This window comes from Triticum dicoccoides, chromosome 7B (assembly GCF_002162155.2).
Source record: "Triticum dicoccoides isolate Atlit2015 ecotype Zavitan chromosome 7B, WEW_v2.0, whole genome shotgun sequence".
In the NCBI taxonomy this organism is placed as follows: domain Eukaryota; kingdom Viridiplantae; phylum Streptophyta; class Magnoliopsida; order Poales; family Poaceae; genus Triticum; species Triticum dicoccoides.
The window spans coordinates 312,370,337-312,384,945 of NC_041393.1; positions in this window are offsets into that span (position 1 = coordinate 312,370,337).

Genomic DNA, 14,609 nt, shown 5'->3' on the forward strand with positions numbered 1-14,609 from the left:
TCTAATTATGTAAGACAATTAATCGTCCTTATCTTTCTGTGGAAGATCAATGTTGCAAGGCTGGAATGAAGAAAACTCTTGCTGTGGCGACCCTTGCGTTGTTGTTCTTCTAGTTGTTGTTGGGCTTCCTTCAGTTTCCAGGTTTATTTTGATGTAATAATTGGTTTAGGATGTGGATTGTATCGTCGGTTGTGAAATGTTGGGTTCTAGCGCGGATGTTTGGCCTTTGTTGGCCTCTTGGGATGTTGCGATTTCAATCTGGTACTCCCTCTGTCTCATAATGTAAGACTTTTTTTGACACTATACTAGTGTCAAAAAGCGTCTTATATTATGGGACGAAGGGAGTAGCTTTTAGTCCTTCATGTTAGGCTGCAGTTGTGCTGAACTTCTTGTGAACTGTGGTGGTTTTCAGTAATGAAAATCGGAAGGGGCAAGCCCTTCTTTGATCAAAAAAAATCGTCATTATATATTCATCAGTCTTGCTATAAGTCGCAGTGGATGCTATATAGGTCTGTCGGATCTTACATCAAGATCCGTGCTATCAGATTTTCTTTTTTCTCTCTTAAATCTCAGTCGAGTGAGACATAGCCACGCCATTAAACAGAGGCTCGGGCGCCATTAATGGAGACCTTGGGAGAGAGGTGGACGGCAGATGGAGGTCAAAGGGCTCTCCTCCCGATAAGCACGCGCAGGGGTCTGATCGCACGCCTCTCGTACTCAAATAGCTACCCTGCACGGCGCCTCCTAGCTAATAAAAAATGGGGATGCGTGGCGGCACGTAAATGGTACTAGTAAGTAGAACGCCCACGGTTTCAATAATACTTGTGTTTCCGATTGTAACGTGACAGTACTTGTTCCAAAATGACTTTGTTGATTGTTAATGTGTGCGCCTTCGCAAATCGGACTACAAATTTACCACAGCATGTTGGTGCCATGTCATGGCACCAAGCCAAGTTTCATTATTTTCATGCGTGTTTTGGATTTACAGGAATTAAAAAACTAAGTTTCTCAATGTTTCCAACCCAGCCATGACGCCCAGAATTTTGAATTTCATTCCCATTTCTTGCATGGAACCTAGAAATTTACCCGAGGACACACATGTGATTTTTCAACCAACTTTGGTGCACTAGAACATGTACTTGTATTTCAAATTTGAATTATGCACATAAAGGTGACATGTTCCCTCCCAGAACCACGAGCCTTCTTGAGAGAAGCTCCGATTTACAAGAAGCTTATACCAAAATTTGTTCCTATTCGGCCAATTTTTTTACCGTGGCATGGTACTACCATGACATGACACCATGCCAAGTTTCATGATTTTAAAACCAAGTTTCTCAATGTTCTTGACCGAGCCACGATGCCCAGATGTTTGAATCTTATTCTCATTTTTTGCATGGGAGTAGAAATTCACCCGAGGACACAAATGTGATTTTCAACCAACTTTGGTGCACGGGAGCACGTGCTTGTAGTTCAAATTTGAATTATGCACATTAACTGACCAAAAACTAAATTAATGTGTAAATAAGGCCAAACGAAGCCGGAATAATTCCAAAATTTAACAGGGCACTCATGTAGTTCTATGTGGCCTTTGTAAATAAACTCAACGGGGACAACATATATCATTTCACACTCAAAGGTGACATGTTCCCTCTCAGAACCACGAGCCTTCTTGAGAGAAGCTTCGGTTTGCAAGAAGCTTATACCAAAATATGTTCCTATTCGGCCATTTTTTTACCACAACATGGTAGTACCATGCATGCCAATTTTCATGATTTTCAAACGTGTTTTGGATTTACAAGAATTATAAAACCAAGTTTCTCAATGTTCTCGGCCGAGCCATGATGCCCAGATGTTTTAATTTTATTCTCATTTCTTGCATGGGACCTAGAAATTCACCCAAGGACACAAATGTGATTTTTCAACCAACTTTGGTGCACGAGAGCATGTGCTTGTAGTTCAAATTTGACTTATGCACATTAAATGACCAGAAACTCAATTAATGTATAAAAAACGACAAACAAACCCGGAATAATTCCAAAATTTAACATGGCACTAATGTAGTTCTATGTTGCCTTTGTTAAGAAACTCAAGGGCAGGGGGGGTGGCACGTTCCCTCTTAGAACCACGAGCTTCCAAATCGGCCCAATTTTTTACCACAACATGTTAGTGCCATGACATGACACCATGCCAAGTTTCATTACATGAATTTAAAATCTAAGTTTCTCAATGTTCTCGGCAGAGTCATGACGCCCAGATGTTTGAATTTCATTCTCATTTCTTCCATGGGACCTAGAAATTCAACCAAGGACACACATGTGATTTTTCAACCTACTTTGGTGCACCGGAGCATGCGCATGCAATTCATATTTAGATTATGCACATTAAAAGTCCAGAAACTCAATTAATGTATAAAAAGGCCAAATGAACCCGAAATAATTCCAAAATTTAACAGGGCACTCATATAGTTCTATGTTGCCTCTGTAAATAAAATTAGGGGGGACGCAGCGTATATCGTTTCGCACACAAAGGTGACACGTTCCCTCTCGGAACCACGAGGCTTGTTGAGAGAATCTCCAGTTTTGCAAGAGGCTTATACCAAAACTTGTCCCAATTCAGCCAAAAATTATACGTATGAAAACAGGGTTTAGATTATCCCGAACATCTCGCTACCAAGACCAATAATGTACTATGATTTGAATTCAACATAAAATGGATACAGATATTTGAATTGGAGAGCGTATGGTACATGTAGTTCATAGTGAAATCTGATTACTGCTATATGCATGTCTTTTTGTTCTCAAGATAATATTTAAATTATTGTATAACTTGACAACAATCGTATTCAAATAAGGAAAAAATTGATTCAAATTTAGTCCATATGGTAGACGACAATATATATGTTCACATGGTGGAGTAAAATGTTCATATATGATGGAAGATCAAAATGTATGACTACATCAATTATAAACCGCAAGGTCACCTAATGATATATTCGAATTCAACATAACGTGGATTGAAAAATTGAAATTCGAGATCATGGCATCTGTAATCATATAAAAAGGGACATTACTCTTTCTTTGGTGGGAATTGATTTGTTTTTTGTTGTTGTTGAGGGAAGTGCGAATCGATTTGGTACTGTGCAGGGTAATCATGTTCTCCCGATTTTTTTTACATTTTTCTTGTAGTATAGCAATATAGTAAAAGGGGACATGACTATCTTGTGTCTTGTATGATTTTTTTTACACGTTAAGTTTGTTCTGCCGAACAAGGAATCCGCACCTTGTTATCCCGAAATTTTCAAGCTTGAGTATCTTTTGTCTCACCTGCTTTGAAACTCCCGCTTCTTCAACCCGTGTCGCGCCTTGTTATCCCGAAATTTGGACGCGCGCGAGAACTCCCTCCTCATCCGAAATCGCTCCCGCAGCCCAGACACGCGAAATCCCCCCTCCAGCCCTTAGCCGGAAATGAAGCTCCACATCGCAGTGTCAAAACCGGTGGGGGTACGCTGGTAACTTACCCTACATTTCGGACAAGCGCGTCCCTAAGCTTGGCTCCCCCTCCCCCCCCCATTCGTACACCGAGGCCGCCAAAACCCGCGAAACCCCATGCTCCTCCGTCGGCCTCCCGACCGCCGCCCAGCTGGAGACTCTTCCCCGACTACGTCGTCCACCGCAACAGCTCGCCGTCCCTCATCCACCGCACCGGATGAGGATCCGTTGTCGATCTCGTCGTCCCGCCGGATCAGCCGCCCCGTCCTCCACCTCCAAGGAGTTGTCCCGACGTTCTCCTCGTTTATCATGCCACCTCAATCCCCACAGCGCCGTCTTGACCTGCCCCACCGGAACCGCAGCACCCTCACCAATTCCTCTGGTGAAGCCGAGGCCAACTCGGCACCACCAAGGAGGTTCTGCACTCACCGCTCCATTTTATCTTTTATTCGATCTCACGGGGCTGCCGGTGCTCGATACCGAGCAGACATGGCGTCTCCATCGATGGCGCCGTCGCCGGCCACATCATCCGTGACGTATCTCCCCCATGTCGTTGCTTCCTCGGCGGCGACTTCCACAACGGCACTAGCTGCAGCTGCTCCAGCTCTCGCTCGCGATGCGGCTCTGTTCTTGATGTCGGTCGCGCTGCTGCACTGCTCCTTCTTTCGTTCGTGTTGCTGCTCTGCTCTTGCTCTCGCTTGCACTGCTGCTGCTGCTGCACGACCTCCGGCAGCTACAAGAGTTGCTGCTTTAGCACTCACTCGCGGTGCTACTCCACGACTTGCTCTCTACTAGTGCGTTCCCTGCTCGAGCGTCTGCTGATTTAGATCACTACTTCTCTGCTACTAGTGCTTGAACGCCCTAAACATCTATTGCAATGCTCTGTTACTAGTTCAATCAGTTTCGGCAGTAAAATTCAGTTTCAACTGTGAAGTTCATTTTCTTCAGTTAAGTTTAGAGTGAACAGTACTTACAGCATCTGTTGGAGCGGCCGTGGCGCAACTGATGTGTTTTACATATAGCACCTTTTGGTGATGTATTTTACATCATCTATTGCAGAAGATATTAGGGTCCCACTTTAGATTAAAGTTGTGTGTCTTGTCATGCTTCAGCCTCGTCGCCGTACACCTTAGTGGAGCTGCTCCAACAACGGAACCGTCCATCACAGCAGAGCAGTACCCTCGGCGCCGTTTCTAGAGGCCTCGGATCTTCTTCCCCGCCTCCGATAGTCACACCAGCATCATCACCATCCTCCACGTCCAACCCAATGATGTGGAGGTCCACAAGGCTATGCCAAAGAGGTTGTACACTCGTCGCATCACTTTGTTTCTCCATTCCTCTGTTCTTCCAATTCATGTGAGCCAAACACCCAGGTTGACTGAAATCCTATGTTTCCAAATGCTCTATTTTGCACGTGCATTCCTATCCTATTCCTGTGTTTTTCCTGTACCTGCGTTTATAGAATCCTCCAATTCTAAGGAGCCCTTACAGATTTACTTCATTTTCAGATTAGCGTCAAAGAAAACTCTGTGTGTTATGTCCTGCTCCTGTCGTGCCGTCATCCACCCCACCTGAGGTGCACCATCGACAGAAGCGTTCACTACAGCAGAGATCCCCCCTGCAGACTTTTTTTCGCCGCCTCAGATCATCTTCCCCGTTGTCGGCAGCCACGCCAACTGCATTACCATCATCGACTGAGCAGATGAACCTGAGGACTAGACAGTTCCGGAAGAGAGGTTGCAGTCTTTCGTGTTTGCTTACGTTATACATCGGTTATTATTACCTGCTACTTTATCGTTCAATCTTGAGTTTTGAATTGCCCATGGGTCTCATATCAAGCCAGCAACGAATAGTATCTGTCTACTATCTGGTTCATCTGGGGTCTTCTATGTGGTTCATGTTGGGTGGGCAACAAATAATAGATGATCCATTGTCTATCTTTTTAAACTGAAGCTATAATCTACCTGCTATCATTAGTTTTGGATCCATCCACTCGTTTGCTACCATCAGTCTTGATTTTTGCATGCACCCCTTAGGCCTTACAAAATCTAACTATTTTTTTTATTATGCATGTCAGATATTGTACACAATCATACTGAACATGTAGAGAAAAAGAGAAGACCGTTGCGTGCGAATATAATGTCATGCAGACGCTGTTCCATGGTGGGCGAAGTGCCCCCCCCCCCCCTCTCCTGCATTTCCAGATTGTATTCCAGAGGAAGATAACTGTTCAGATGGAGATTCAGAAGGAGCCGACCATGCATGTTTACCACCTGAGGTGTTTGCTCTAACCTGGCATGCTGATGTTGGTCATATCATGCATATGGCGCCTTGCATTGCTTACATTATACATCTTATATGTCATCAGCTTAGTTTAGATTTGCTTTGTGTGAATGCCACCTGTTTGGTTTCTATATCATACTCCCACCATTCCTAAATATTTGTCTTTTTAGAGATTTCAACAAGTGACTACATACGGAACAAAATGAGTGAATCTACACTCTAAAATATGTCTATATACATCCGTATGTGGTAGTCCATTTGAAATCTCTAAAAAGACAAATATTTAGGAACGGAGGGAGTATATGGGAATTATGCAATGCCATCTTCTTTAGCCAGGCATCATATACGTGAATCATGCAATGCCATCCTGTTTAGCCAGTCATCGTATATGTGAATTGTATCGTGCCATATTTTTTTCCATAATGTGTTGCATCTGTCAGCAATGTTTATACATTCATCTACTCTTCCTGTGCATCAGCCATTTGAGTCGGTCATGCGAAATCTGGAATGAAAACAAGGTCTTCTGAGCAGTCAGTGCTACCTGTCGATGCAGATTTCTTGTTGGTTACAGATAGCTCCTCAGAGGAGGATTCAGAGAGAGATGACCAGTCGTATCCCCCCCCCCCCGAGGTGCATGCTCTAACTTGGCTGGGTTATATTGCTCATATCATGCATATGGTGTCTTGCATTGCCATGCCATCTGCTTAGATTAGACATGCTTTGTGTGAATGCCTCCTGTTTGCTTTCTATATCAGATATGTGAATTATGCAATGCCATGTTTTTCAGCCAGTTATCATATATGTGAATTATGCACCGCCATGGAGCCAGGCATCATATATGTGAATTATCTTCTTTTTTTCATTACGTATTCCATTTGTCGACAATCTGTGTATATTGAACTACTCTTCATGTGTATCAGCCATTTGAGCCGGTTATGGAAAAATCTGGAGTGAAAACAAGGTCTTCAGAGCAGGCAATGGTACCCGTTGAAGCATATATCTCGATGGTTACAGGGATCTCCTCAAAGGAGGATTCAGAGACAGATGACCAGTCCTATATCCCACCTGAGGTGTATGCTCTAAGTTGCAATGTTTATATTTCTCATATGATGCATATGGTGTCTTTCATTGCTTAGTTTAGACATCATATGCACAATATTGAATTTTATCTGCTTAGTTTAGAGATCATACATGCGAGTGCCAGCTGCTTAGTATATGAATCAATTATGTCAATTATATCATGCCATCCTGTATACTTAGACAACATGTATGTGAATTATTTCATCCCAACCTATTTTAGAAAGACATCATATAGATTTGTAATGTCATCCTGTTTAGGTACTCATCATATGTTGAATTATGCCATTATATCCTGTTAAGTTATCCATCATATATCTGAAACTGTGTCATGCTATCCTGTTTAGTTAGGCATCATATATGTGAAATTGTGTCATGCTGTCCTGTTTGGTTAGACAACATATATGTGAATTACCACATCTGTCTATCATACAATGTCTGTATGTTCAATTTCTTTTCTTGTTTATCAGCCATTTGAATTGGAGGGGGTGATGGCAGTATCTAAGGGAGCAAAAACCGTTCTTCACAAAAGACAGTGCAACCCGTCGATGCAGATAGAACCATGGTTGTACTGGCCTACAAACTAGCCCCACCACACATAATCGAGACTCTTCCAGATTGCACACTTACACCGTTGGGCAGAGAACCAGCTACAACCCATCTAACCGCAACCCCAGCGGATAGTAACCCACTTATAGTTGACAAAGCACCATGTCCACCACAGAGTACCCCCACACGAGCAGTTTGTAAAGCTACTGCAGTGCCCAAAGCACAAAGACCACCACAGCTAACCCAAACTCCACGTTTAAAGCAGAAGAGCAACTATTCTCAGGTCAGATTCCGTAGCTATGGTCCATACTCCTTTGTTGTTGCATCACTGTATTTACTCATACCAACTACTTTCGAATTTGAAGGATCCAGTTGAAACTCCAATGGCGTAACAGGTATGTTTTAAACCTATTTCTTTAACTGGATTGTTGTTCTAACTTCTTGCTCTATGTTGATTTCAGTTTAAGTTGTATAAACAGTTATGTTCTCATGTGATGCACATTACAAGTGCTGCCAATGCTGTGTAGTTTCTCACACTTATATTCTGTCTATGTTGTTGTGTCTTAAAAATATATGAGTTGAACTGTGTCTCTATCTTGATTAGGGAACATAAACTAGAATGATATGGACAATACAGTGACAATTGTACATAGATATATGTTTGTTTCATGCTGTTATCCTGTCCACCTTACTACTGAACCGGTTTACCAAAATGAGTTTGGTATACTACAAGCTAAACCTATGATGTGTCTGCTTGTTTCTCTTGTAGTATGCAAACAAAATATTGGAGAAGAGCACCCCACTATGCAATGGTAGAGAAAGTAATGCAGATAAGGTTCAAGATAGTGAGACAACCCTGTTGGTCTCCAAGAAAGGTGATAAAAATGATCTTGTAGACAGTGAGAAAACCCCACAGTCCTGCATTGATGTAGTGTTCGAGTTACTGGCCAGTACCGCTGGCACAAGCTCTTCGAACTCACTGCCTGAATCACTTCGGCTTCTTCAGTCTCAGATACAAGCTGAAAGGCATCTGTCATCTATGCTACGGCAAGAAGCCGAAGGACTGAGGAAGTCCTTGCAGAATTGAGATGCGTACTTTCTTGTGCAACAGCAAGCGCTGGAGGATTTAAGTGCCAAACAAGAGAAAGTTAATAAGCTTGCTAAGCATCTTGCTAGCATTATGGGTACCCAGGATATTGTTTCTTGAACTCTTCTGAAGTGGTTTCAGTTCTGGACTTGTTTTGCTGCGGCGTTTATATGCTGTTGTGTTCCCTATATTTGCACTAGTGATGAACTTTGATGCCCAGTGGATGTAATATGTGTAATAGCTGTGACAGCCTAGCATAAGTTGCTTGCTTATTTATTTCCTTGTTGTCTTGTTTATTTGTTTGCTTGTAGTCAGTGCAGTTCTTTTTCCGCAGTTTGCTAGTGGCTGCAATAACCTATTTTTTAAAACTAGGCCACAATAACCATGGGCTAATATTTACTGTAGTGACACTGGGTCTCCTACGGGCCGTAGAAATAGTGGGCCTTCTACGGGTCGTAAAAACAGTAGGCCTTCTACGGGTCGTAGAAATATTGGGCCTTCTACGGGCCGTAGAAACAATGGGCCTTCTACGGGCCCTATCATCAATGGGCCTTGTATGGGTCGTATGATTGATTGGCCAAACATGGGCCAATAACAGGCCGCATTATGGTCGTAAACGGGCTAGAGTTGGAATCATCCGTTCATGGGCCGACCATAACGGGCCATCGTTAATAGGTTGTATTTGATGACGCTATGAAAACAGCCCAATGTATTAACGGACCACAAACGGGCCGACTGTAACCACGGGCTGAATTTTGCCCACAAGCAGAAAATTACAGTAACGGGCCATAAGTAAACGAATGCTCGAAATGAGCCCAAGAATAAATGGGCTCTGAGAAGGCCGAAAGATAACATGGGCTGGAAACGGTCCAACTGAATAATGGGCCATTAATGGCTATAAAGTGATACACTATTCATTACATGCCAGTTTCACCACGGGCCGTTAATGGGTCTAAAGTGATACACTGTTCATTGCGGGCCAGTTTCACCACGGGCCGTTAATAGGCCAAGAGTTACATAGAGCCTCATATGGGCCGAAAGATGTCATGGGCCATACATGGGCCAAAAGTGAAAACGGGCTGGAATCATATTGGATGGCCCAGATGACGCTATTCGGCCTAATTCGGGTAGGGCGTAACGGGCCTTGGGTTAGCGGGCTGTAAATGGGCTATGCGAACAGGCCGTTAACAGGCTTTCCATGGGCCGGCCCATCACCTTTTGACCAAGTCAAACAGGCCGGCCTTTTCACAGGAATGGGCCTCTGTTGGGCCAGGCCACATGTCGATGTATCATAGGCGCCTTCTGTCCATTGAGTGGATGACATCTGTCCCAACAATGAGCGGACACGTGTTTCCTCCAGCCAATGACGATTTTACACGTGGAAAATCCCCATTGGTCGGGGCTGTTAAAGGGTTATCAGATCCAAAACCCGACCCGATAGCTTAACGGCGTACCGTTACGGTGGATGCCACATGTCGGTCACCCTTGACGAAAGCACTTCTGTGATGCATGATTTATCATCATGGAAGTGGACACTTCCGTGATGATAATTTTGGTAATGTCATGGAACACTTCTATGACAGCACAGGTATGACTATCTTGATTCTGTCATAAATTTGTCATGGATGTACATGCATGACAAAAAATGTGACCTACTATGACAAACACGTATCATCACGGAAGTGTATTTTTTTGTAGTGAACATACTAAACGATCAAGTGCTAAGCTAACGGAATGGGTCAAGTCAATCACATCATTCTCCTAATGATGTGATCCCGTTAATCAAATGACAACTCATGTCCATGGCTAGGAAACTTAACCATCTTTGATTCACGAGCTAGTCAAGTAGAGGCATACTAGTGACACTATGTTTGTCTATGTATTCACACATGTATCAAGTTTTCGGTTAATACAAATCTAGCATGAACAATAAACATTTATCATGAAATAAGGAAAGAAACAATAACTTTATTATTGCCTCTAGGGCATATTTCCTTCAGTCTCCCACTTGCACTAGAGTCAATAATCTAGTTCACATCATCATGTGATTTAACACCAATATTCATATCTGTATACGATTAATACCCATAGTTCACATCGTCATGTGATCAACACCCAAAGGGTTTACTAGAGTCAATAATATAGGTCACATCTCTATGTGATTAACACCAAAAGAGTACTAAGGTATGATCATGTTTTGCTCGTGAGAGAAGTTTAGTCAACGGGTCTGTCACATTCAGAGCCGTATGTATTTTGCAAATATTCTATGTCTACAATGCTCTGCACGGAGCTACTATAGCTAATTGCTCCCACTTTCAATATGTATCCAGATTGAGACTAGAGTCATCTGGATCGGTGTAAAAGCTTGCACCGATGTAACTCTTTACGATGAGCTCTTTTATCACCTCCATAATCGAGAAACATTTCCTTAGTCCTTACTAAGGATATTCTTGACCGTTGTCCAGTGATCTACTCTTAGATCAGAATTGTATTCCTTTGCCAAATTCAGAGCAAGGTATACAATAGGTCTGGTACACAACATAGCATACTTTATAGAACCTATGACTGAGGCATAGGGAATGACTTTTCATTCTCTTTCTATTTTCTGCCATGGTCGGGCTTTGAGTCTTACTCAACTTCACACCTTGCAACACAGGCAAGAACTCCTTCTTTGGCTATTTTATTTTGAATTACTTCAAAATCTTATCAAGGTATGTATTCATTGAAAATCTTATCAAGCGTCTTGATCTATCTCTATAGATCTTGATGCTCAATGTGTAAGTAGCTTTTCCGAGGTCTTTCTTTGAAAAACTCTTATTCAAGTATCCCTTTATGCTATCCAGAAATTATATACCATTTCCAATCAACAATATGTCATCTACATATAGTTTTAGAAAATGCTACAGAGCTCCCAATCACTTTCTTGTAAATACAGGCTTCTCCAAAAGTTTGTATAAAACCATATGCTTTGATCAACTCATCAAAGTGTATATTCCAACTCCGAGATGCTTGCACCAGTCCATAGATGGATCGCTAGAGCTTGCACATTTTGTTAGCACCTTTTGGATCGACAAAACCTTCTGGTTGCATCATATACAACTCTTCTTCTAGAAATCCATTCAGGAATGCAGTTTTGACATCCATTTGCCATATTTCATTATCATAAAATGCGGCAATTGCTAACATGATTCGGACAGACTTAAGCATCGATACGAGTGAGAAAATCTCATCGTATTCAACACCTTGAACTTGTCAAAAAAAAACTTTTTGCGACAAGTCGAGCTTTGTAAATAGTAACACTACTATCAGCGTCTGTCTTCCTCTTGAAGATCCATTTATTTTCTATGGCTTGTCGATCATCGGGCAAGTCCACCAAAGTCCATACTTTGTTCTCATACATGGATCCCATCTCAGATTTCATGGCCTCAAGCCATTTCGTGGAATCTGGGCTCATCATCGGTTCCTCATAGTTCGTAGGTTCATCATGGTCTTAACATGACTTCCAGAATAGGATTACTGTACCACTCTGGTGCGGACTGTACTTTGGAAGACCTACGAGGTTTTGTAGTAACTTAATCTGAAGTTTCATGATCATCATCATTAGCTTCCTCACTAATTGGTGTAGGAATCACTAGAACTGATTTCTGTGATGAACTACTTTCCAATTTGGGAGAAGGTACAATTACCTTATCAAGCTCTACTTTCCTCCCACTCACTTCTTTCGAGAGAAACTCCTTCTCTAGAAAGGATCGCCTTTGGATCTGTGATAGAAGGTGTACCCAATAGTTTCACATAAGCATCGCAGCCCCAAACTTTAAGAAACGATAACTTTGGTTTCTTGCCAAACCATAGTTAATAAGGCGTCGTCTCAATGGATTTTGATGGTGCCCTAATTAAAGTGAATGCAGTTGTCTCTAATGCATAACCCCAAAACGATTGTGGTAAATCGGTAAGATACATCAAAGATCGCACCATATAAAGTGCGGTTATGATGTTCGGACACACCATTACACTGTGGTGTTCCATGTGGCGTGAGTTGTGAAACTTTTCCGAATTGTTTTTAATGAAGGCCAAACTCGTAACTCAAATATTCTCCTCTATGATCAGATTGTAGAAACTTTATTTTCTTGTTACGATGATTCTTCACTTCACTTCTGAATTTTTTTTAACTTTTCAAATGTTTCGGACTTGTGCTTCATTAAGTAGATATACTCATATCTGCTCAAATCATTTGTGAAGGTCAGATAATAACGATACTCGCCACGAGCATCAACACTCATTGGACCGCATACATCGGTATGTATTATTTCCAACAAGTCAGTAGCTCGTTCCATTGTTCCAGAGAACGGAGTTTTAGTTATCTTGCCCAGAAGGCACGGTTCGCAAACATCAAATGATTCATAAGCAAGTGATTCCGAAAATCCATCTTTATGGAGTTTCTTCATGCGCTTTACACCGATATGACCCAAACGGCAGGGCCACAAATAAGTTGCACTATCATTATTAACTTTGTATCTTTTGGCATCAATATTATGAATATGTGTATCACTACGATCGAGATCCAACAAACTATTTTCATTGGGTATATGACAATTGAAGGTTTTATTCATGTAAACAGAACAACAATTATTCTCTGACTTTAAATGAATAACCATATTGCAATAAACATGATCAAATCATATTCATGCTCAACGCAAATGCCAAATAACATTTATTTAGGTTTAACACTAATCCCGAAAGTATAGGGAGTGTGCGATGATGATCATATCAATCTTGGAACCACTTCCAACACACATCATCACTTCACCCTCAACTAGTCTCTGTTTATTCTGTAACTCCTGTTTCGAGTTACTATTTTTTAGCAACCGAACAAGTATCAAATACCCAGGGGCTACTATAAACACTAGTAAGGTACACATCAATAACCTGTATATCAAATATACCCTTATTCACTTTGCCATCCTTCTTATCCACCAAATATTCAGGGAATTTCCGCTTCCAGTGACCATTTCCTTTGCAATAGAAGCACTCTGTTTCAGGCTTTGGTCCAGCTTTGGGCTTCTTCACGGGAGTGACAACTTGCTTGCCATTCTACTTGAAGTTTCCCTTTCTTTCCATTTGCCCTTTTCTTGAAACTAGTGATCTTGTCAGTCATCAACACTTGATGTTCTTTCTTGATTTCTACCATCGTTGATTTCAGCATCATGAAGAGCTCGGGAATCGTTTTCGTCATCCCTTGCATATTATAGTTCATCACGAAGTTCTAGTAACTTAGTGATGGTGACTAGAGAACTCTGTCAATCACTATCTTATCTGGAAGATTAACTCCCACTTGATTCAAGTGATTGTAGTACTCAGACAATCTAAGCACTTGCTCACTAGTTGAGAAATTCTCCTCCATCTTTTAGGCGAAGTATTTGTCAGAGGTCTCATACCTCTTGACACGGGCATGAGTCTGAAATATCAATTTCATCTCATGGAACATCTCATATGTTCCGTGACGTTTCAAAAATATTTTTGTAGTCCCGGTTCTAAGCCATAAAGCATGGTGCACAAAACTATCAAGTAGTCATCATATTGAGCTAGCCAAACATTCATGACGTCTGCATATGCTCCTGCGATAGGTCTGTCACCTAGCGGTGCATCAAGGATATAATTCTTCTATGCGGCAATGAGGATAAACCTCAGATCATGGACCAAGTCCGCATCATTGCTACTAACATCTTTCAACATAGTTTTTCTCTAGGAACATATCAAAATAAACATAGGGAAGCAACAACGCGAGCTATTGATCTACATCATAATTTGCAAAATACTATCAGGACTAAGCTCATGATAAATTAAAGTTCAATTAATCATATTACTAAAGAACTCCCACTTAGACAGACATCTCTCTAGTCATCTAAGTGATCACATGATCCAAATCAACTAAACCATGTCCGATCATCACGTGAGATGGAGTAGTTTTCAATGGTGAACATCACTATGTTGATCATATCTACTATATGATTCAGGTTTGACCTTTCGGTCTCCGTGTTCCGAGGCCATATCTGTATATTCTAGGCTCGTCAAGTTTAACCTGAGTATTCCGCGTGTGCAACTGTTTTGCACCCGTTGTATTTGAA